General features: G+C 39.3%; 1 long non-coding RNA gene across 1 annotated transcript in view; it reads right to left on the bottom strand.

Annotated features, from left to right (window-relative positions):
* Positions 1 to 24,725, bottom strand: part of LOC124166036 — a 94,976-nt gene that overhangs the window by 20,890 nt on the left and 49,361 nt on the right. Inside the window, exon 3 of the long non-coding RNA XR_006866385.1 lies at positions 10,666 to 10,763. This is a non-coding gene — a long non-coding RNA (uncharacterized LOC124166036). The remainder of the gene's footprint in view (positions 1 to 10,665; positions 10,764 to 24,725) is intronic.

Genomic DNA, 24,725 nt, shown 5'->3' with positions numbered 1-24,725 from the left:
AGAAAGCATTCTGAAATATACTCTTCAATTCATGATATAGCCTACTACCATTCATTCTATCCAAAAATCCTATCCTCTTCCTTCGCCTCCTACTCTCACAAAACATTCTTCTCCGTTATATTGCTATTTAGAATCCCCTCCCCAGTCAGTACTCACTCCATCAAAACGAGCAGTTTATCAAGTATATTATCTGGTAGGAGCTTTTCTCCTCGCAAAAAATGTCTGATACTTTGTTATTCTTTTCCGGCGACTACACCTTCTTCATTCTCCTCTGCACACCCACATTTGACCGCTTCCAGTACCTTCTAGTCCTCCTTCCTAAGAGTCCTGGTTACCGCACAGCAGCGCGTTTTACTCCAGATCAATCTCTTCACCGGCCTCTTCTTAAAAGTACTTACACAACGATCATTTCATCAGCTCCTTACTATTCAGTGAAAACCTCATTTGCTAACGCAAAATTCTACCTGTCCTCCTTACCGCTGTACTCGCGAATTTAAACGAAATATTGAAAAGAAAGGCGGCAGGTGGTAGCACTTTTCCGCATTTAGATGTTATTGCGGAAAAGTGCTAATACCTTCAATTTCAATATCAATACCTCCACTGCACAAACTCTCAACTAACGCCCACCGAATCAAATCCCCTCATCTAGTAGCCCAACAATACGAATGCGCTCAGCTGGCAGTAGCCGGAGCACAAGCGCTCACCTCCGCAGCTTGGAGAATTGGAGGTGTACTTTTATGCTGTGTCTACTGCCACCTGAGCGCATTCATACTGTTAGGCTACTGGATGAGTGGATTTGATTTGATGAGGGATTATTGAGTGCTTGTGCATTGGAGGCATCGATATGTCAAACTTCCACCATAAGTATAACGCCCGAATTAGTTGAACTTAAACGAATTAGTCTGCAAGCTGCCAGAGACTCGGAGCTGCGCGCTAGGCTTTGATTGATTGCGCAAATAAGAGTAAATATCATTCAAAGCGACATGGAGAACATCTTATTAGAACCCCACCATGATTCCAGGCCCGACAGAAACGATACATAGAGAGAGATATTTTGCCGTAAGTATGACGACTATGATATAGGAATTGGTTTTCCCCCAGAACAATAAAGGACTTTAATAAATACTATGCGGAACTTCTTTACAGCATTTCTTTTTTATTATTCAGCGATTGGTATTCTAACATCCCCAGCCACAGGCCTACTGAGGTGGCTTGCGGGGTAGCATGTAGATGTAGATCCGTTTACCTCTAATGTGCTGCCAAACAGCTGAATTGATCCACCTGCTCAAGTTCATGAACACTGTCTTTTACCTCGAGTCTCACATTCATAGCTCGACGTTCTTCGCAAAACTGGATGAATTTTTTCTTTTACCTGTTAATCTTAAAAGTCATATTCCTCGCTTCACTAGTCTAATGCATCCACCAGAGTATGAAACCTTTTTTTCAACAGACTAATCAATGCCTGGTCATCCGCGAGCCCCAGTGATTTAAACATCTGTAACTCCGGTATCTAATTCATCCTACACCATTCCATCTAATTACACGTTGAGCACCAATGCCGCAGTGGACACTGGACAGCCCTGTCTTCCACCATGACCGATGTTTGCCCTCCTCTACTCGACGTTCGCCACCCTCACTTGAACAGTCTGATGTGTAGACTGATTACTAACGAGATGCCCATCCCTCCAGTCTACATCTATTTTCTAAAGAATGCCCATTAACTTCACCTAGTTCACTCAATCAAATACTTTCCCAAAATCCACAAATCAAGCATCCACATCCTAGTTATATTATAGTCACCAGATTTATTAGAGGACGGGAAAAACCACCACCTACCACCTTTTATTTCAATATTTCGTTAAAATTCGCGAGTACAACAATTAAGGACGACAGGTAGAATATTGCGTTAGCAAATGAGGATGAAAAAGACTATTTCATATGTTATATAAAATACTCTGCTCCACTATCATTAACACTATCGCATCTCGGGTTGACTAGCCTTCCTGAATCCAAAGCGATCGTCCCCAAAAAATAAGTATAGCAAGGAAATTGCGCATCAGGCACTTCATTTAAATACATGGGAAACTACGCAACTTTGTTTTTTTTTCCTCAACTCATACATTTTGGATGAGATTGGCACTCGGAAGATAAAATAGTTTGATCCAAAACGACAATTTGCTCCTCGAAATGCACTATCCTTTAATGCGCATCATTATGCGCATTTTTTTCATTCATAGTTGGTAAATGGGAGTCAGCCATATTTACAGGGCCTGGACGGGCTTCAATTATAATTATGGTGGCGTAGTATTATGCACATTAAAGAGCCCGGACGGGCTTCACCTGCTCTCGCATTGCAGAGTGATCGGCATTGCTGTTTGCAGTTTAATGGTTTAATTGCGCGCTCGAGATATCGCCATACCGCGATACATTAAAATTATCGCATCAAGACACTGAATTATGGATAGGTATCAAGGGAGGCCCTTTGAGGGGGGCCGGAGGTTGCTCAATCGACCGATAGATGGGAGGAGGGTCGGATCGGATTTCGCGAGGATGCGAATGCGGGCCGCGGAGGGGAAATGGCCCCTCCCCTCCTCGCCCTCCCCCTCACGCCCGACGCCATCTTCTCAAATCTGCCCAGCCACCCGGCCGCAGCAAGAGAGGACTCGGTACCCATTCATCTGCATCATTGATTCATATGGCGGGGTGCAGTAAACCTTCCTTTATTGGCCTAAGTTGACTGCTATATCAGTCGATTGTTGCACACAACTGGTGGACTTGAGTTTTGTGACGGAGTTACCGTTTTTGCATGTGCACTTGCATATGTATTTTAAAATCTTTATACATTGCACATTAAAGTTTATATTTGTTTCAAAACGTTGCCAAAGTTATACTACATAAAACACATAATGCGATAGAACACTGCTTACCTTGTTTGTTTATTAATATTACTCTGTAAACTACGACGGAAAATTTCATAACATATCTCTGGCCGCCATCTTGAATTCAACGATCATCAAATGAGTAACTAAGCTGTTTGAACAAATCAAATACTGATTTCATAAAATTCAATCATTTACTGATGACTTATCAATATAAAATATTTCCAACCTAAATTTTAATTTGAGAAAAAAAGTTGAAATTTTCATATAAATGCAATGGTGAGGTCAGTGAGTTAATCAATTCGCTGAAAACGATGGAATTCCGGTCGCTAAGCCAAGTAACCCTCCAAAGAGTAGGCAGTTGAATTTAGTTGAAACTAAACAGTTAAAGACAGGAAACATTCCAAAAATAGCTGACTCCCAATTACTTTAAATGATAAAATGATAAAAATTCGATTGAAACAAAATTTCATTTAGAGGAGGAAATCTATATATTTTTAGTTGAGCAGCGTTGGAGGTACATTTCAAGATGGCCAGATGTGCAATTTCTTAGCCTCTATTGGGGAGCAACAAAATTCCGGTTAACAGTTCATTAAGGTTACTGCGATGCTCTGCGAAGAGAGAACGAATTGATTCAGAACGTGGTCGATCTTGATAAGAAAAATTTGCGAAATTTAACACAATTGTCAACGATAAATATATCTTAAGAATGCAGGCAACCAATATTACTTTACTGTTACTGTTACTTTTTTGTAATATATTAATCCTCAGGGATCAATGGTAACCCAAAAATTAATTTCACTTTGGCAAAAAGAAGAAGATATGAAACTCTTCCTCTTTCGTAACAATTTTCTCTTTTTTTCTATCTCTGCTGTCGCAAAGCGTATTGAAATTCTTGCGACAATAAATCGTCAATAACAATAAAGAGAAATCGTTTTTCAGTATTGGAATAGTCAGTGGCGTATGTTGAAAAAACTCAAGGGGGGCGCAAAAGATATGTAGGGCTACCATTACTTTTATCGTAATAACAAAATTAATCGTCAAATGCAAATTTTTAGAGAGTTTCATTCAAACTAATTATTCACGTATACAAGAAAATACCATCTTAAGATGTAAAAAAATGTTATGCCATGTCCGGCAATGCGGGCGGCCCCGCAATGGGGGCGCCCCCCTTATGAAATCGCCACTGGGACCTTTTAACCAGAACACCGGTCGTTTAGGGTCTCACTACCACGACGGAAAACGTGTCTGCAAATAACTACAATATACTGTTTAGCAGATTACACTGGTGATATAGCACACTAATGTTCCAAAAAACTTCATGGAAATTCCCAAAAATTCAATCCGAGAGAATATTCATATTAGTGCCGATTTTGAGGGAATACAGACTTAAAATTACCATTTTTGTGATAAATATGCTGTTATTAAGTTTTTCGTAACAAAAAGACGAAATATCGGTATCAATTTTTGCAAGTTAACGTGGTGCAATGTCGAGGTTGAGTACACAAATCTACAGGATGGCATATACGCTCTCATGCTACATATAATTTCCTAAACGCATACACGGAGAACACGAGGAAATAATGTATTTATACATATCATAATTGAGGCATAACCACACTATCATTAAAGTATTCTACCTATTTAGGTAGGATTGCATGAGTGATTTAAGTGTTCTGGCCGTCTTCGTACGCATTTAGTGCTTCTCTTGTTAATTTACAAGTAGTTCTATTCTCTTTCCATCCATAAATAAATCCTATCCTCTTCCTTCGTCCACTTCATTGCATTCTTGTCCAATGACACGTCTTAAAAGCCTGCTCTTCAACAGTCTTTTCTCGCTATCTTACCATTATGTCCAGGTTTCCGCACCGCGAAGGTCTTCACTCAAGATCTGATTCTTCACTTGCCTTTTCCTCACCGACTTTTGCAATGATCCTTCCTGATCAGTTCTTTCCAATTCAAAACGCCTCCTTTGCTAATGAAATTCCTTCCATCGCACTGCAGTTCCGTTCTCCTCCCATGCGTTTCACGAAAAATATGTTCCAATAGCTCAAGTTATTGCCTATTTCCACTTCACCATCTCAATTCTCCAACATGAATGTAGAAAAGAAGACAAATAGTACCAGCGGTTGAGCGGGATTTATGCATAGCCAAAGGAGTTCGATCCAACGAGCGAAATTAATGCCAAATTTCACATCGCACTTTTCTAATTGAGTATGACCGATCGATGCTGAAAAAATAGGTTATGGAAGTAAAAATTTCTTTTAAAAAATAAGCTCAAAAACACTGGATTTAATTGAGATTGAATTGAAAATTTTGGATTCTTACACGAATTCTAATCTCTGTACTTGCGTTAGCATAGGAAAAATATAAGTAGATCAATACTAGACATTAAACATTGTTTCCATAAAATACATCTATCATCATCGTCATAAGTCAGCAATTCTAATATTAGTTAGACGCGGCTCTCCATTCCTCTTTTCATAGCTACGTATATCTTCTCTTTTACATCCTTTATTACCTGTCCTATGTAACTCATTCGCGGCCGTCCCTTGCTCTTCTTCCCTTCCACCTCTCCTTCTACACTTTTTTTCATTACGCTATCATTCCATAAGATGAGGCCAATTAAGTTGTCCCGTCTCCTCATTAGCGATTTTAGATGACATCTTTTCTCTCAAACTCTTCTTAAAAACCCTCATTACCACTCTGTCGTTCCATCTGATATATAGAACGCCACATTGTGTTGGCATCTGCATGTACTTATTGCCTCCTGGCAACCAACGAAAGTGCTTGGCATAGGGTGAACAATCACCAACATACACCAGAGGATTAAAATTTACTTCCAAGATCATAAGCTATGCAATATGTACGCTTCATATGCATAAGCTATGGGATTAATCTATACCTTGCTTTTGATGGCTATCTGCCTATTAAGCAAGAACATGTAAAAACATGCCTTTAGAAACACTAGGAAAATTCATAAACATTCATTAAAGCCGGTTTACACGGGGCACGTAATTGTGCATGTTAGAACTGCATTAAATTAACATAGTGGCATGAAAATGCACGAATGCAGAAAAGGGATATTTCGCCATATCACGCATGCGTTCTAGTAATTCACCGCTTTACACGGCACAATTTTGAGATCGCCTTCATACACATGCCACATGGTGCAATTACGTGTTCCGCGTAAAGCCGCATTTAAGAAATGCGTGAATTAGTAAGTTACACTACCAGTCAACTAACCAATTTCTAAGTCCTAACGCAGTCGTTATAGTCCATTATCGATCGCAGAAAAAAACGACATTCTAAATCCACCAGTTCTAGCGTCTCTTTTATTTGATTTTTAGACATGTAAACGTCCGTTGCGATAGTTAGCCGCACCGCCGAGAGAAAGACGAGCCCGCTTCGCCGCACCTCGGCAGGACGACCCGACAATGGCGGAGACGAATCGAAATCAATTTGGATGTGGCCGAATCGAAGAGGAGGCATTTAAATGGCGACCGTGCTCGCCATGCCTTTGGCCGTGGTGTGTGTAGTGGCGGCTGGACTGAGGGGAAGGGGAATGGAGGAGAAGGGAGGGGAGGGTTATAGGGGGATTGGAATTCACAGTGTTGCCAAGTGTGCCGAATGGAATGCGGCGTCGGCAATGTGCATCGGGGCGGCGTTGCATTCGCCCTGCACCTCCCACTCTCAATCAGAGTGTGTGCGTGCCCCGACCGCCATTTACATTCAAAGCCACGCTGCCTTCCCTTCTTTCTCTCTTCCTTCAGTGATTGTCCTCTTCGAGGTTGCATCACGGCCCGATAGCGTCCGTGATATACTTGCGTAGGGCCAAATATAGGCCGAACCCCACCACGCAAATTCGGAGAGAAGTTCTTCTCGGATGACGTGAAAAATATTCTTCGTTCAGCTACGTAGGTTATGATATAAACATAGAAACGCAAAACTTGTTAATGAGAACTCGACACGGGTTCGGGATAGGTAGATCTTGCGAAACTCAGTTAGCGCTTTTCGCCCACGATGTTTTAGTCTGCGGAGAGGACAACATTCCAGTAGACGCTAATTTTCTGATTAAAAAAAAAGTATTTTATCAAGTGGCACAAAAAAAGTTATAAATAAAACAAAAATATTAAGGCCCAAGAAATGATATTTTTCCGCGATCTATAAGAGACTGTAACGGCAGCGGTAACACTTAGAAATAGGTTAGCTGACTGGTAGAAATAGTTCGTTAGTTGATTAACTAAGACGGACTGGCTCCAACTAAGCAGCACTGGGAACACGATCATAAGGGTGTATATATACCGGAACACTACTGACATAGGCATCATCATTCATCAGTCCTGAAGATGCTGGGAAAGTGTCCCACCAAAACGTCGGCCGATAACATGAGGACCCTCACCCGGTAGGTGATCCGAGATGAATTCATTCAAATTTATTATTGGAGCTTTTAAAGACGCCCATGGTTTTTAGCTATGGTTGTTTCGAATTGCGCATGCGGACAGCGGCACGAGAGTCATGTGACGGTAGTGGTCTAAAGCTAACTCCTCACTATACATTTTTGATGTTGGCAGCAATATTTAGCCCTGACAACGCATTTACTATTGTGTCCGGTCAATACAGCTTTCGAGATTATTCACCCGCAATTCCAAGGGAAAAATACGCTAAGAAAGTTCATACATATTAAATGCGAAAGATTATATCCACAAACGCGGTATTTCATACTACCTTCATTCCATGATCAATCGGAGTTATTACTTATTGTGGTTTCTTCCAAGTTAAAGCCCCTTTGACATTAGAATGTTTGGAATTTCTCTTCACCTACATTTTCTAATGCAATCTTTATTAATACCTTCGTATTTAGGCGGATATCACTGTAGTTCCCTCCGTGGTAGCGATTTAAAAAATATGCCATCCCATTCTACCGTATTATGAGAATAAATATGGCGTTGTTTTACACACAAAGGTTTAAAATTTCCAGTTTGCATAATATCAATGGAGTTAATATCAATGGAATTTTCTCACTTCCTTTATGAGCATAAGTATTTTAGCAAAAACTCTATACTCTGCTACAATATGCCACAAATTATACTTCCTGAATTTTTAAATTCACGAGGTATTTGTCCTTACAGTGTAAAAGAGCGCTTTCGAGTTTTTTCCATAAAAATTAGACTCGATTGTAACGCCAAGGGATGATAACGAAAAAGGTTGTACTTGAAATTTTCCAAAAGACTAGCTTTGGCACTGAAGGTAATTTTTTTAAAGAAAATAAAACAAGGTAAAAGAACAAGTAAGCTGAAAATTAACTGCTTTGGTGTAACGTACCCCAAACATGATAAAAGATATCCACGATAGTATTTATATCCTGGATGGAATTTTTAGCCAAGAGGAAAAAATCAAAAGTAGCAAAATAGCTTATACAAAGTATACTAGTATCAATATAACATACGGCCAGGGGCGGATCCAGGATTTTTTCTTGAGGGGGGGGGGGTCACATGGGTCTGACAGGTCTTCTCATATTTGAGATTTAAAACAAAATACATCCATTACAGTAGAAAATATTCTCTTTATTTTGACATGAAGGTTATTAAAATAAAAATAAATGATTGGAGCTCCTAAATAAAACGAACGTAATGATAACTGTATTGAAATTCTAGTCTATTTTCTAAGCTTCTGGGGGGGGGGGTGCAGTAGTGCCACGTGCCCCAGCCCTATCCTCAAAATCCGCCTATGCACAGAGCTATTTGTTCTTCATTCCATAAGTTCGAATGACAATATCGCCTTCGGTGCGGGAAATTTAGTTCAGTTAATTCCGCGAGTAACTTCAACGACTGAATTAATTTTTGTGTATTTCTCATCTTTACATCGAGTGGCCTGCAAAGGCGAGGCTACAGTGCCATGTCACCTGAGGTCTACCTCCAATGTGTGCAAAATTAGATTTGGAAACGCAAAAAATATCTACTTGAAACTGTGAACTGTCATCCTAAAAAACCATGATAAGAACTTGGCCAAATCTATTACATTCAAGTAATATAACACTCAAGGTTTACAACGGAATTCATTTTCTTGTCTTCTTTATGACAAGGTAAATTTCATAGAAATAACGAAAATTTGTCGTAAACTTATTTAAATTTTATTAACACACTTGCTTAGCACTCATGCATGAAAGAGACTAAATTTATCAGGGGAGGGTGTCGCACTTTTAGAGCGTACACTATGAAAACCCTAAACACGCCTAACGTGGCCCGTCGTCATCAGGGCTGCCAACCTTAGCGCTAAAAAGGAAGCAGTAGTGCCTCAGGCCTCTGGATGGGTGTATAGATACAACATGCATATATGCATAGAGGTTAGCAGAGATAAGAGCACTCGATGAATAAGCAGCGTGGACAGCGACAGCGGAGGAAAGCGATTGCAGCGCCGTGCGCGAAAGGTGGCGGGACGTCAAGATAAGGGCCGCTCTAAGCGTACGTAAAGGTATCAACAAGGTGCTGCTGCCACGAACTAGCACGACTGCGCTGCACGACGAGCTGGTGGGAGAGAATGTGAGGTTTACGGCAAGGCACGTGTTTTAGCCCCCTTATGTTCAGCTGTCACTTCAGACAACCACTGTGTCGCGACGTCTACAAACAAGCGAAGTGTACCATCGACTAGTTCGCTCATATCATTTATATACATGCGGGACCATGAAGAGAAACGCCATTTAATAAAGAACAACAAATCTCACGTGTCTGTCTCGTAGAGCAGCCATTTTTAAACTCCCCTCGTGGGTGTGGGATGTGGGATCAGGATTTCACATTCTGTTTTTCATTTGTTTAGTTGCGAAAGGTGCCTCGTAGTTTCACGGAGGAAGGTGTTTAAAAATGGCCGCTATACGAGGCAGACGTGTGAGGGCTAAGGCGTTCTTTACAAAACGATGTTTCACTTCATAGTCCTTGACTTTCATTTCTCACGCCCCACACATATGTATGACGCAAATGACGAAATGCACGGGTAAATGGAATCATAGGATAAGTATGCAGGTCTTCACTGAAATGTAGAGACAGGAAGTACGCTGATGAGATCTGGATAGCCGGTAACCGAGAGCCAATCGCCGCTAAAAAAAATAAGGCAATTCGAACATCACTTTGCACATTTAAAAAAATTACTACAGCCACTTTTCTTTTCATAAAAGTTTTTTTTGTATCTACAAACAGTACAATGAAATACCGCCAAGTAAAAGACAAAATAGTGAATTTTGGTGTCGACATCGTCAAAATCAATTTGAAACTTTGAATCTCCAACAAAATTAACCAAGTTGTTTAAATTTCATAAAATAATCAATTCATTGTCTTTTTCGAGTCAAAACCTTAGAAATGAGCCTTAGCTTGCTTTTCTGCCTTCTTTTTATCTGGAGATATGTCGCCTAATGCGAAGACTCTTTCGAAAATTTTCAGATTTAAACATTCCAATATCTTGTTAACCGTTGCATAATTTACAAAAAGACTTCGTAGACGATCAGCCTAATTTGACAGATATCGGTTACCTCACGGGTCAATTTTGCCAATTTTTTGGCTGAAATGTGATGGAATGACCCGTATACAAAACAATGGTTGGCCTAAGACGCTTCCTTGAGGGACTTCCGATGTGATGTTACTCATGTTCTCTCAAAATGCCCTTGACTTCGTCTGCAAATATTTCACCTTGAAATTTTAAAAGTCTCATCCAACGACATAAGCGCCAGTCAGACCTTGGTGTTCATCGTAAATGATGTAGGAGGTTTGAGAGACTAACTGAAAAACATGCTTACCGGTGACTGACGTAGCTGGTCCGAGTGAGGTGATCCAAGAAGCTGTGAGGGATGATCAGTAGGAAGGGAATAAGAAGAACACGACTCGATCTCTCGACCTGCGAAGAACCAAAGAAAGAAATCGAAGCACTATTAGCAACACGCAAACACTTCATACTTAGATTTGGCAATTCAAAAAATTAACGATGAAAATATTACTAATAATACAATTCATCTGATCTAAAAAATAATAGTAGATACTTTCAAACACGAAACATAAAATAACCCCAACGGTGAAGCTTCCCCACTTGTAATCGCAGATCTTCTTAATAAGAAATGGAGAGGGTGAACGCGCAATTAACTAACGTGCAAGTTGTTTAATTTTAGTATACAAAGGATACTATCAACAAGGAAATATCTTTATGCTTCAATCACTCCTACGATTTACCACTAAAAACAGTGATTTCTTTTAAGTCTTTTAAGATGTATTCAACCGATTATATTTCATCTTTGATCCATAAGCGACAACATTTAATTTTAAAATTATTAAATCACGGATCATAATTAGCTTTAGAGACTTTTATTAGTAAATTCCTGGGGAATGTCGACCTAGGCAAAGTTACGGAGTACACAGCGGGCCGATAGGCCAACCGAAGAATAATTCACTGTAAACGAGTACATTTTCAAGAATATATTAAGAAGAATATTATGGTTCATGGTTTGTTGACCGTTATACTACTATAACCTTACCTTAAGATTGAAAGGAGAATGCAAAAAAAGTCAGGGAGTGTGAAGATTTCTATGAGGAATAAGTCAGGGAAAAGTCAGGCAATTTTTTTTTGGCAATCCTGTTACAACCCCGTATTAGCAAATGGATCCATCCCCCCATCATCAATTTTCATTCATTTCATCAATCAGTATTCATTGATTTCTGTCTCATTCCCACGTTTCCGTATCCCCACTCTTAAAATCTTCCTCCTTCAACACACGCTTATCTAGGCCTTCTGAGAATTCATCTTATCGGTCGTTAATAACATTCTTAGTACGTCTTAAATAATATCTTGTTTTGAAGACTTGCTTTATTTTATGATCATTCTCCTCCGTTTATTTCCTCGATTTACTTTGACCCCTGGCGTTTTATTTATCACACTTATAGGAGTTATCTCTTAACTGCTTGATCCAAAACAAATTAAAGATCCCCATTTTCAGTGACAACGTTCAGAAGCGTACAGCTATTATTAATGCTGTGTCACTGCTGGCGAAAAGCAAAAGTTCTTTACGTGCCAAAGTCCTTGAGAATTTTGTATTTGTGGTGAATTTGTTTTGTCTGGGGGGGTGATAAACAGAATTTACTTGTAACGGGCTAAAGTTAAAAATACACTTTCTATAAAGTTTCGACATTAACTTTGGCCTGGTATTCCATACAAGCTCAAGGAAGCATCATTTCTCGCAGAAAGCGACGGAATGACTTAACACTCTTTAAATGTGTGCTGCTTTTTTCCATGTAATTTATTTGATTTGCGCGTTACGTTGTCTTCACCACATTTCAGTTCCTTACACTTTTTGCTCAGTTCATTTGCCTCGTTTCAAAGTGTTAAGACACTCCTTTCTCCGACCAAATTTTTATCCCATTTTCATGAGGAATATTGATATTTTTCCACTCTACGTTCCGACCAAAACATTTTCAAAGTAATGGAGGCTACAGGTCCGGAGTAATGTGCATATAATCTGAAGAATTTTCAAAATAAGTAAACAATAGTAACACATTTATTGAAACATTAACACGAAAAGTGAGAAAAGATTTACGATAGAATTGATAAAAATAACAATAGTATTTTATTTAAAAAAACTTTTTTTATCGGGAACCAAAAAGAAAACTAAATTTTTCTATGAGCCTGGGAGAGTCTCTAATTAAATAGGGTGGTTTCCTATTATTTTTTTATTGCCTAAATTGAAAGATTATTACTCCTGGAGTACGTATTTCACGCTTTTAGATTTTTAAATGACGATATCTATTTTCCGCGATTAAATAAAAAGTGAACATTTTCAAGCGCGCGAAAACGCGACGCGTAAGTAGGAATGATGGGAAAAAGTCCGAGCGACGCATTTATGGTTTCCCCTCCCGCCTTGTGAGGTGACCTTGATCGAGGCTCTGAGCGCTGATAGGACGCAGGATGCTTGCGGGTAGCTGAGTACCTTGCTGGCTGGTAGCGCTTGGCTTAAAAAAGGTTTATTAATACCTTATCAAACGAAGAAAACTTTCCGACCTAAGCCAGTTTTAATAGGTGATTATTAAGACATGTTTCCCTGAGCTATGTGCCTCATGCATGCATTGGTAACCTCAGACGATGTATAACTCCTATCCTCTCGTGTAGAAACTAGGTCCCTGTGACGTCACGTGGAGTGGAATCACATGGGCGCTAATCTGGCCTTTTTCAAATGAGGATAAAATTTGACCCTTGCCATTTGTCAAAACCGGTATTTATAAAACCAAATAATTTGTATATCATGAATACACCAATGGTGGGTAACGAATCGCAATCAATGCCTTTCGTTTTCTTTGATGAAGGAAACTACCCTATTGCTTCGTATGCAACGAATAACGCTGAGCACGCGTTCCAATTAATTTTTTGCTCAATCCCTTTTTCAATGATCGTTGACGTTAGCAAATTTATCGTTACCACTCTCTATCATTCACGTTCCTTTAAATTATCGCTGGCACCAGGTTTTACTGGAAATGTCTCCATATTTAATTTTAAAGTATGAATAAAATCGAAATAAAGGCAAAATCACAATAAAAGTGTTAGAATATCGCATTGCCATCTGGTTCTGAATTTTCCTGAACATCTCAGCTTGATAGATAACCGCAAAGTGGGTTAAAATTGAATTTCAAGGATTTACCCTGACAAGATGACAAACAACAACGCGAGTATATAAACATGTAATACAAACACATTTCATTATATACATAAATATGGAATCAGTGATTAAATAAATGGGTGATTGAGGTTTTCGTCGAAGTCTGTGTAAGTTTACGCCGTCTTTCTCTCGTCGCTGGTGATATCTCTGGGGAACCCCTGAAGGCAACGCTGTGGCTAGAAAAAAAATTCCGGAGGGTTACTGTTACCGAGGGTACACACAAAAAACTGATTCTGCCAAAATTTTCGGGGTGAACTTCCTGAAACAAACTCCTTCCTCACCCCCTCGCATAATGCGCCCCAGCCTGAAGATAGAGCTAATTTTGTTGGGGTCACTGAGAACATTTTTCAAGTATTCGCACTAGTTTTTGCTGGCAAAATGAAATATCTCCTACATTATACTCATCGGTGTCGAATTATCATTCCTTCCTCCCGTTTAAAATACATTGTTATTTCTCGCAAATTCAAGTTCTCTATTTCAAATATTGATAATAAATAGACTATTCGAATACATTTGAAAATCGATTAAAATTTGTCGTATGTGACTACATTGATTAAGCTTCAACGGCACAGACTGGATCCCCTCCTATATAGTTCTCTTGGATAGCTATTTTGAACGTACTTTGAGTAAGGAACTCGTTTTGCATATCGGCATCGATATGAGGTGATGCCCGTGGGTTGTCTTCGCGAATGTTATGAAATGGCATCCTCAAGTCGGCCTCTAAATGTGTTGTCACCCACCGCACATTTAAATGGATTTACAAAAGTCGCCACTCGCGGCGCCGACGGATATAGTGATCCGAGTTTCACGGAAAAATAAGGTATAATTAGGGAAGTTGACCGAAATTTATGCACATGTGTAATCTATGAAATTCATAACTTTTCAATTCGATACCTCGCAATTGCAAGCATTATAAGGCAAAGTATTGGAAAAAAAGTGGATCGCATTGCACTCATCACCGCGCCGCGGACATTTTTGAAAGTTGATTAAAATGCGATCTAAGAGGCAACAGAAATCAGCCTTCTATGGGATAGAATTGGGCCTCCTCCATGCAGTCCCTTTGGTTGTCTTCGTCGCGTCGACTGTCGACTGTTTATTCGTGACTACGGCGAGTCATGGGCGTGACGTCACAGTAGTAGGGGGAAAAGGAGGGTTAAAAGGTCCACAAGTGGACTGTTAGTGCCCCCGACTCGCAGATAAGGGCTTCCTGGGTCGAACGAGATAACGCTTCATTCAAGAGAAATAGTTCTCTATGGACTGAGTTGAGATATGTGTTCTGGGACACTGGGGATTGGCTCGCGCATAGTATATGCGTATATGTTCTATTTCATCCATTCACACAACGCCATAAGCGTCATCATCATTCATCTATATATAAAAGAGGATGTCTGTTTGTATGTCCGCTATGCGTTTACATACGGCTGCACGGATGTCGACCAAAATTATTAAATAAGTGCATCTCATGCTGTCAAACCCCGTAGTGCTACTTTTGGTTGAGTCCGACGAGTCCTTTTCCCTTCTTTCTTTTACCGTTTGTTACGCCATGTCAAACAACTTCTGCGTTTGACATCCTGACGGGTATGCACACCACTTGACAAGCTCAAACAGGAAGCATAAAAATCCTGCAATGTGACAAAGTTCCAAGTTTACCACTTCTATGGCTACTATCCTTGCCGAGCAACGCCGGGTGGCCTGCTAGTACGATATAAATTCACACATAACGTTAAACGGACAAAGAAAACGGTGCTGTGGAGGATGGAAGATCATAAAAATGTGGCCTGACTGGGACGCCAATCCAGAGCCTTTCGCTAGCCGGGCGAATTCACTATCAGTTGTCCTACCAGGATGCTTGGATTCATCCAGATTTCGGCGGGGGTTTATGGAACAGAAATCCCCTTCGCTAGGCTCCCATCACAGTGAATGGGGCAGTTCAGTCTTCCTCCGTTTTTTATTTGTTCCCATTCCTTATTTTCCTCTTCTATGAACTGATATTGTATGTTTATGATTTTCTTTTCTGTGATATATATAAAGCAAAAGAAATTGTTAATAATCGATAGTAAATTAAAGTTTAGAATATTAAAAATAAATTCAAATGACGTACAGTAATTAAGAACTAATAATCACGTATTTATTACGCGAGTTATTTAATCCTCTAAGTGCTGCAGGCCAAAATATCGGATTTTGAGATAGGAAGTTGTAGGTAGTTAAAATTAATAAAAATGTAGTGTTAATAGTAATATTTCTTTACGTTCATCGCTACGCTACAAACATTTTCGGAAGCCGCTAACAGTTCGATCAAATAGGAAACCTAAACAAAGATTCAACGGCACAGACTGGAGCCTAGTCCATGTAGTCTCCTTGTTGGACATTCGTGAAGAAAAGAAGGTACAAAGAATCTTGAATTTCGCGCCACAAGGCGACGACAGAGTCGCTATCTCCTGGGCGCGGAGGGTACTAGAGAATTCACAATGGCACTGCCTCGCGAAAACAAATCCGCGACGCGTCAAATTCCTCCGCGAATACAAATGCAAACTTGAGGTCATAGCGTGTAACCATAAACAGAGCAGCGCTTCAATTTTGTCCAATGAGTATGGCTGGGAAAACGAATGGTACGAATAGTACTATAATTTCAGCTTCGGTGGCGGCGGGGTAGAGTTCCTGCCTCCTAAACCGAAGGCCGCGGATTCGAGCCTCTCCTGGGTAAGTTATTCCTATCCAGGGCGAAGTACCGAGTACCGTAAAACCGAAATCCTGCACGCTGCGATGACCGATAAATATCTATTCCGATCGAGGTAATTCGTTCATTTAAATACGATGTCCTTGCGTCATCCAGTGGACTTGTTTTTTATCTTGACGGGTATTATTTGAACCTCGATCCTCATTTTTTCTCGGCGACAACCGCTAAATGTCTCCTCCGTTTAAAGTTGTTCGTAAATCGTCAGAAAAGAGCGTTGATCTACGTAAGAAAGTGAACTTGAAATCGATTAACTTCATAATTGGCGCTTTCATACACGGTATTAAATTTAGGTTCATGACAAATATGTTTAATAGACATAACCCGAGTTTGGCGACATCGTTACATCCACAGGTGATGAGTCCGATTGACTGACTACGAAAATATCGTCTGTTATCATATTTCTTTACTTCGATTGGACGTTGTATTTACATTTACGAAGAACTTAGGAAACATATTACACTTTTATGCACTTTCAACCTAAAAAAATTGTATATTACATTTTTAGATAAGATAATAACAACTTAAAGATATAATTTGTATTAGCTCTCCATTATGGTAACTAATTATACTTTTATACACGTTAAAACTATAACAAGTATACTACTCTTTTTTCAGGTTAGAGAATTATAACTTAAAGACATACTTTGTCTACGGCGAAAAAACAATTTTTTTCAAAAAAGATAATTTGTGATAGCTTTCCATAACGGAAACATATTACACCTTTTTTAGGTTTTGATAGAACGACAAAACCTAAAAAAGTGTAATATGTTTCCATAATGGGAAGCTATCATTAATTATATCTTTGAACTATTATTATCAATTTCAATCCCGTGATATGTTTTCTGCCGTTTTAATTTGGTCCACTGCGCAGAAGCCTGTGTGTGCTACTGTTTATATGCAGTGGTACTTCAAGATACGAGTGCCCTAACATACGAGATATTAGAGATGCGAGCCGTCGAGCAAGCGAAGTTTCGCTTTGAAATACGAGCAAAATTTGAGTAGCAGTGACTAAAATTAAGAATACAGTAGCGTTTAAGTTGTGTGTAATTTTCCTTTGAGTGACCAAAATACATATCGATGGCTATGTTCTTACAACACGTATCTCAAAAATAGCACATTTTCAGGAGAACGAAAGAAAAGATTTATATTTTTAATTGTACACTGAAATTAAAAACCAAAAATTCTTAAAACTGGAAAAGAAACATACATTTGCAAACCAAGAGTTAATTTTGCTTGAATTTAATTTTTTTAATGTCATTACACTTTTAGACACCTGTCTCAAAGCGGCCAAATTTTGAGATACGTGTTGTAAGAACTTAGCCATCGATATACTCTTTATGAAACCAGTTTTCTTTTTTCATTATAATCTCTTTTATTATGTTTATATACAATATTTTCCATTTACAAATAAAATTTTCTTATTAAAAAAAACCTAACAAAACAATTGCGGTAACAATTTTGGGGCAGGAACGGATTAATGGAATTTCAATTGATTTCTATGGGGAAATTTCTTTGAGATACGAACAAGGTTACCGAACGAATTAAACTCGTATCTCGAGGTATTATATTAACACATTTACTTTAGCATTTAAGTTGTGTTTAATTTGCCTTTAGGTGACCGAAATACATATACACTTTACGAAACCAGTTTTCTTTTGTTTTACATTCTATTTATGATGTTTAAAGAAAACATTTGTCATTTATAAATATATTTTTCATACTAAAAATTAACGTAATAGAACCATTGGGGTAACAATTTTGGGGCCGGAACGGATTAACGGCATTTCAATTGATTTCAATGGGGAAAATCGCTTTGACATAATGGCAAGGTTACGGAACGAATTAAACTGGTATGACGAGGTATCGCCGTACTTCTTCAGTGGTTCCCCCACTCTGCGCATCTATCCCTGCGCAACTTCCGGTTCCACACTCGTCTTTCCCACCTCTTTTCCACCACATGTGCCGGCTCTCATGTCCTCCATGCATCCCGAAAGTGTTGTGTACAGTCGAGTATATATATATGGTGATAACGGTGGCCACCTTGTGTTGCGCTGTTTGCCGGCGCGAGAGGGGGGGAAACTGATAAGATGAGAAGGGGAAGTTAGAGTATGGCCGGAAAGGGGAGGGGGAGGGAAAGGGTTCAGACTGAGGTTCTCACGTCGGGCGACGGTCTTCTTTTTTTTCCCCTCGGACACAAACACAGTCACACAGGCACTATCCCACGACCCACGCACATTCTGGTCCATTGACTTCGTATTCATCAGAGACGGTAAGGTCTCGGTTGCCCGATTCAAAACTCATACTTTCCGCTTAATTTCATTAGAAAAAAAGTTCGTTCTTTCGCCATGGATGTCGTTAATTTAATTGAAGAGTGTAGTTCTTTTTTCTTTCTCTTGACCTCAATATTTAACGTTGATTAGAGTCGTGGAGAATAATTCTTTCAGAATAGAATGCTAATTTTTTTGCCAATATCTCGGTATATATTTACACCCTCATTAGGGTTTTTTCAAAGAATTTGATTTGACTTATTCAATCGATTTAATTTATATGATTTTTGTAAAACGTTTGCGTCCATGAAAATGAGAGCTATTTTTCGATACGATTTTTCATGTTATTTCCAACTTAATACAAATACAAATGTGACCTAGACTCCGGAACGTAGATATCCATAGGTCGCAGAGTACAGTAGAACCTCGTTTACCCGGATCTCAATGATCCGGCTCTCCGGTTTATCCAGGTCAAAGTCAATGTTACATGAAAAGAACTGTAGGTAAGGTAACTGAAGGTATCACTTTTCACTGTAAAAATAAACAACAATCGTAGTTGGAATAATTTGGTAACCAAGCGATTACACGATCGAGCAGCGATTAAACCTCGCAAAAAATTAAAACAAAGGAAGTTAGACGATTTACTTTTAAACTAAAACTATATACATATCACATTTGTATGTTGTTTTTTTGTGCAGTGAGTTGTTCTCATGGTAGATATCATGCTACCTAATGGTATGTTTTCCTATTATAGCACAATACTTATTATATACATTGATATTTTTATTGCTTCCGGTCCATCCGAATCATGTCCGGTCTTAAACGGATAAACGAGGCTCTACTGTACCTACCTATACTCGTTTTTTTCCTCTAGAAAATGTTCGCTGACTGGACTATGAGGAGAAGTTGGTCCGAGAAGAAATCATCGGAGATCACTCCATGTGGCGGCATCCGCGAATAGCAGAAGAGGGGAAATTGGGGGTGAGGGAGAGGAATATTGGCGCTCTCTCCCTCGTGAGAGGCGACGGAGGGGAAATGGTCACGTGGTGTTCGGGGGAGGCGGCGTGGGCCCTGTAGTATGTGGGTGGCCGATGCCCCCCACCAACCCCCCTGGGGGCCACTGGCCACCCCACTGGACGCGGAAGACATCATCATCATCACCAGAGGAGAAACAGACGTCTATGCCTGCCTCTCTCCGCCATCCTCCCATCTTCTGCGTCCCATTCCATCCTCTTTAAGCATCAAGCAGGCTTGTGCAAATTCTGAAGATCATCACGCACGCACGCACTACTCTCTCCATCTCTTGACTGCCAGAAAAGCTTGGCTTAAATGTAATTTCACCCAATCCTAGCGATTAATATGCATGAGGATAAACAACTGTTTAGACGACGAAAATTACACCGGTACGGCAAGTAAACAGGTGAAGTTCGTTCAATATGGAGTTCGTTTTAATATAAATACTTTTTTTGCTTAGTTGCTAATCAGACTTTGCTCAAACTCCTGGCGAATAACATATATAAGGATAAAATACCACTGGTGTCCCGACAAAAAACAGTTGAAGTTCGTTCAGTATGAAGTTCTTTTTAACAGAAATACTTTTTTACGCATTAGATAATTAAACTTTGCTAGCTTATAATAATACAAAATCTTACAAAATGATACGTATGAGGATATAAAACTACCGGTTGACAACGATAATTTTACTAGTACGATAAAAAACGATTTGATTTCTGCTTTAACATCAATATTTTTACTTATTAGCAAATTAAACTTGGATTACATATACTATTACAATCTCCTGGCGAATAATATGAATGAGAATAAAGTACTACCGGTATGCCGACGAAACTTTCATCGGTTCGACAACAAACTGTAATGGTGTTCGCTATAACAGAAGTACATTTATACTTATTAGCAAATAAGTGATGAATAAAATCGCCGGTGGTCAAGTGAATGGTAAGAATGGAAAAGAAAGACTTCGAATAAAATAAATGGAACAAGTAAAGAAGGATTTGAAGGAAAAGAAATGCGTAGGTGTGAGATGATTAGCTGGTAGGAGAATTAAATGGAGAGCTGCGTAGATCCAATCTCAGGGGTGTTGACAAGTGATGATGATGATGATGAGCTAATAAGTTCTTTCATTTTAAGTTTTACCATGGCGTTTCGTTTGGCACTAATAGCTGGAAAAGGTGTTAACTTAAAAATCTACGGATTCAATATGCCATATTTTCTGCATATTATTTTCATGTTTAACCTGAATGAATATCTTCTACGACAGCAAAAGGTTCAATGCCATGTCCGGATTAATTTGTCTTTTTTATTAATAATAAATTTGAGGAGACGAAACTTTAAACAAAGGAGTGCCGATACTTCCGTAGGCAAATCAGGGAATATGCCTATCACACATAAGCGAGGCAGAAACCTAACGCCGACACAATAGCCACCTTCTTCGGCCTGAAGTCGCTGGTAGGATAGCCAACGAAACTGTAGTCCACAAGCCAATTGACACGGAAGAAAACCCGAGAAAAAAGCAAGGTATAAAACCACCGCAGAAACCTTCGCCCTTACATAGTACCTATCCTTTTGTTGAATAAGGGAGGAAAAGAGTGCATGAGTTAAATGAAGAATAACAAGTCTAAGGCGCAGTTGAAGAAGCAAATTCAATGTGTTAATGAGGACAGACCGAATTGATTAGCCAAAATTATCCTATATCTCTATCCATAAATTATTTGTTGACAAATGCATAACTAGAATAGTATCTTTCAAAAAAAAAAAAAGGCAAAAAATATTACCCTGGAGCGCTATGCAATGCGCTTTGCAAAGAAGTGTGTAAACTTTACATATCTTTCAGGATACATTTCTACACTAGTTTCTTGTTATTTCTACGTTTAGTACCCTTGATGTAAGTAGTCACTGATGGTTTTTTTCATGGATGTAGCTATATCGTATCGTATCGACAAAGCAGGATTTATAGCGCGATAGCTCAAATTATACGACCCCAGCAACCGTGTGGAGCGTCGCAGTCTAGCGGCCCGCCAAGCGACTTAGCCGCTAGCTGCTGTCCTATGGGTACCATCATTAAATCCCAGAGTAAATCTTAAATACTAGTAGCACTACGGGGTTTGCGAGCATGAGATGCACCTATATACTATCTTCGGTTTTGATCCGTCAACATATGAGCCGGTGGATCGGTCTAGTGCGCTGGTCCAGTGACTCTTGCCGCCTGGGTAGCGGGTTCGAGTCCCGCCTGGGTGAGTTACCCCAATCCAGGGCATGGTTGTTTGTGTACGTTAAATTGTCAACATGTTAATCACCCCGATGTAAAAGTCCGTGTGGAGCTGTTTTCCGTGGTATGGAAATAAATATGTTGATCCATGCGGAAACGCGTAGCGGACAGACAAACAGACAAAATTACACAATTAAAAATCCTATTTTATACATTGATTATGTACTTTCCCTACATCTACATAATACCCAGCGAGCCTCCTCTAGGGTGTTAGGCAAAGGGTGATCAATTACCAGCATGCAGCATGCAATAGGACTCCCACATGCACACCACACGTTACAAAAAACGTTACGCATGCTTAAAAATTATACTACCACATGCTGTTAGAAATAATAATAAAATTCGGAAACATGCAATAGAGTATACATAAGTTATTAGGCTACACTACAAAGTCCTCTAATCCATTTGTGAGTTCTAACGCTGTCGTTATAACTTCTTATTGATCGTGGAAAAAAGACATACCAGTACATGGTAAAATGAATAGGGTGGGTTCCAATTATTTTTTTATTGCCTAAATCGAAAGATTATTACTCCTGGAGTACACATTTCATGCTATTAGATTTTTAAATGATGATATCTATTTTTCGCGATTAAATGAAAAGTGAAAATTTTCAAGCGCGCGAAAACGCGACGGCTAAGTATGAATGCTGGGAAATGCCCGTGTGACGTCATTCTGGTTCCATCTGCCGCCGCGGCGTGCCGTGTGAGGTCACCTTGGTGCGAGGCTATGAGCGCCGATACGATGCAGGCTGCTTTCAGGTTGCAGGGTTCCCTGCTAGCAGGCACCTGAAATTTAACCTGAAAATATTTCTGAACGACTTCAAAGATCCGTAGCTTGGCTTAAATATGGATTATTAATACCTTATCAAACGAAGGAAACTTTCCGACCTTAGATAGTTGTAATAGGTGAATATTAAGACATGTTTCCCTGAGCTCTTTGCCTCATACATGCGTTGGTAATCTCAGACGATGTAAAACTCCTGACAACTCGTATAGCATCCAGGTCCCTGTGAAGTCACGTGGAGCGGCATCGCATGGGCGCCAATCTGGCCTTTTTCAATTGCGGTTAAAATTGACCATTGCCATTCGTATAAACTGGGATTTCTAAAACCAAATATTTTGTATATTATGAATACACTAATGGTTGGAAACGAATCGCAATCAGTGCCTTTCGTTTTCTTTGATGAAGGAAACTACCCTATTTTCTGAGCACACCGTCCCTCCATCGTACTCCACCCCTTTCCCTACTACACCCTTACTACCCACTACACCCCTTCGCCTGTGTACCTCCCAACCACTTCCCGTGGGGACACCTGTTGCCGTTGGAGGCGCCACAGGTGGCTCAGTCGGACGCCACGCCCTGCCTTCCCACCCTCGCACCACCAGTGGTGACTCATCGTCGTCTAGAGAGAATAATAAGGAGGATTGTTGGCGTGTTGGGTCGCTGTGTCGTCATCTTCTTCCTTGTTGTAATTATGCTAATGTGGGTATTCTGAGAAACGGAGCACATGAGTCCTTTCCATAAAGTTCTACAAATACGCTAATCTATACTGAAGACCACATGCAATAAAGCGTTTAAACGGGGACTTCCACGTCACATTTTTTCCGATCCAGGAAAGAAATAAACACCAATTAATAGTCAAAATCTGACTTCAATATTTATTGCAATTAAATTTTCTTTTGAAGCTGGTTTACCACTTTTTGCCTCAATTATTTTTAAGAGTATCTATTTTCATTGACATGACTTTGAAAAATGTCTTTTTTTTAAGTAAAACAAGTAATCTTTACGTCTATTATAACTATTGATGCTTAATTTTATTTTAACCTGAAAATATTTGTGAACGACTTCAAAGGTTCGGATCTTTCGTCTGGACGACCGATGACAGATTCAGTCATTCAAAGAATGATTTCGCCCTTCAATGTCCTGAATATCATTTGAATATCCGCATTACTGTACCGATTCTTATCGCATTCCTTACCTTGAGCATAAACTATGCAAAAAATTAGAAATATGAATCGTGTAAATTCTCCAGAAATAATTAATATATCAAAAATGCTTTCACCGGACATTTCACGCCTAAAAAATGACCCAATTGAATTTTTTCCTTCCATCACTAGAGTTTAATCGCCCAAAGAACACGGAAAGCGAGTTAATTACTATTTCATTATTTAAAGTGCGCTAAAAATATCTCACGAGGGAACGACATGGAAATAAACTTTAGAGGAGCAGATCGATAAATTCCATACTCGCCACGGTTGCGATATGAAGTATCATGTACGGGAGGTGATATTCGCAGGATCTTTTTGGCTAAGTATTATTAGGTATTATCTAATGATTGGGATGGAGATAAAACAGAAGCTAGAAATGCTAGAATTCCATGAAGACATTTTTGAATTTTTTAATATAATTTTTTACGATTGATGGGAAAATATTTAAACAATACAACGGGTATTAATAACAATTACGGAGTAATTTTTTTAATTTTATAATAACGACTGCAATTACTTTTAATTTTGCTCCTGTGCACTATACAAAGGCTGTAAATATTTCCTCAAAACGTCCAGACCAACATTTGTTTTACTATTTCAAGCCATTGCATAATTAATAATCAACATGTTTTTTTATTTAGGCACTTTAGGCGTATATATGTTCTAGCAAACACTTACTCCTGCGGATAATGTTAATTTAGCTAGAACTGCTTTCCGAATGGCGCGCGTGTATTTGAAGTTTTCACTTTTAATTACTAAAATGTGTCGACTACCCGCGTGAGAATGGGAGTAATTTGCCAGGAAAAACAATTTTTATTATTTTACGATTAGAAATAAAAATTACCAAAGATGTAATCGTAGCCAGTCAGTAAATCGATTACTT

This window comes from Ischnura elegans, chromosome 9, assembly GCF_921293095.1.
Source record: "Ischnura elegans chromosome 9, ioIscEleg1.1, whole genome shotgun sequence".
NCBI lineage: Eukaryota > Metazoa > Arthropoda > Insecta > Odonata > Coenagrionidae > Ischnura > Ischnura elegans.
This window is presented reverse-complemented; position numbering and strand designations above follow the sequence as displayed.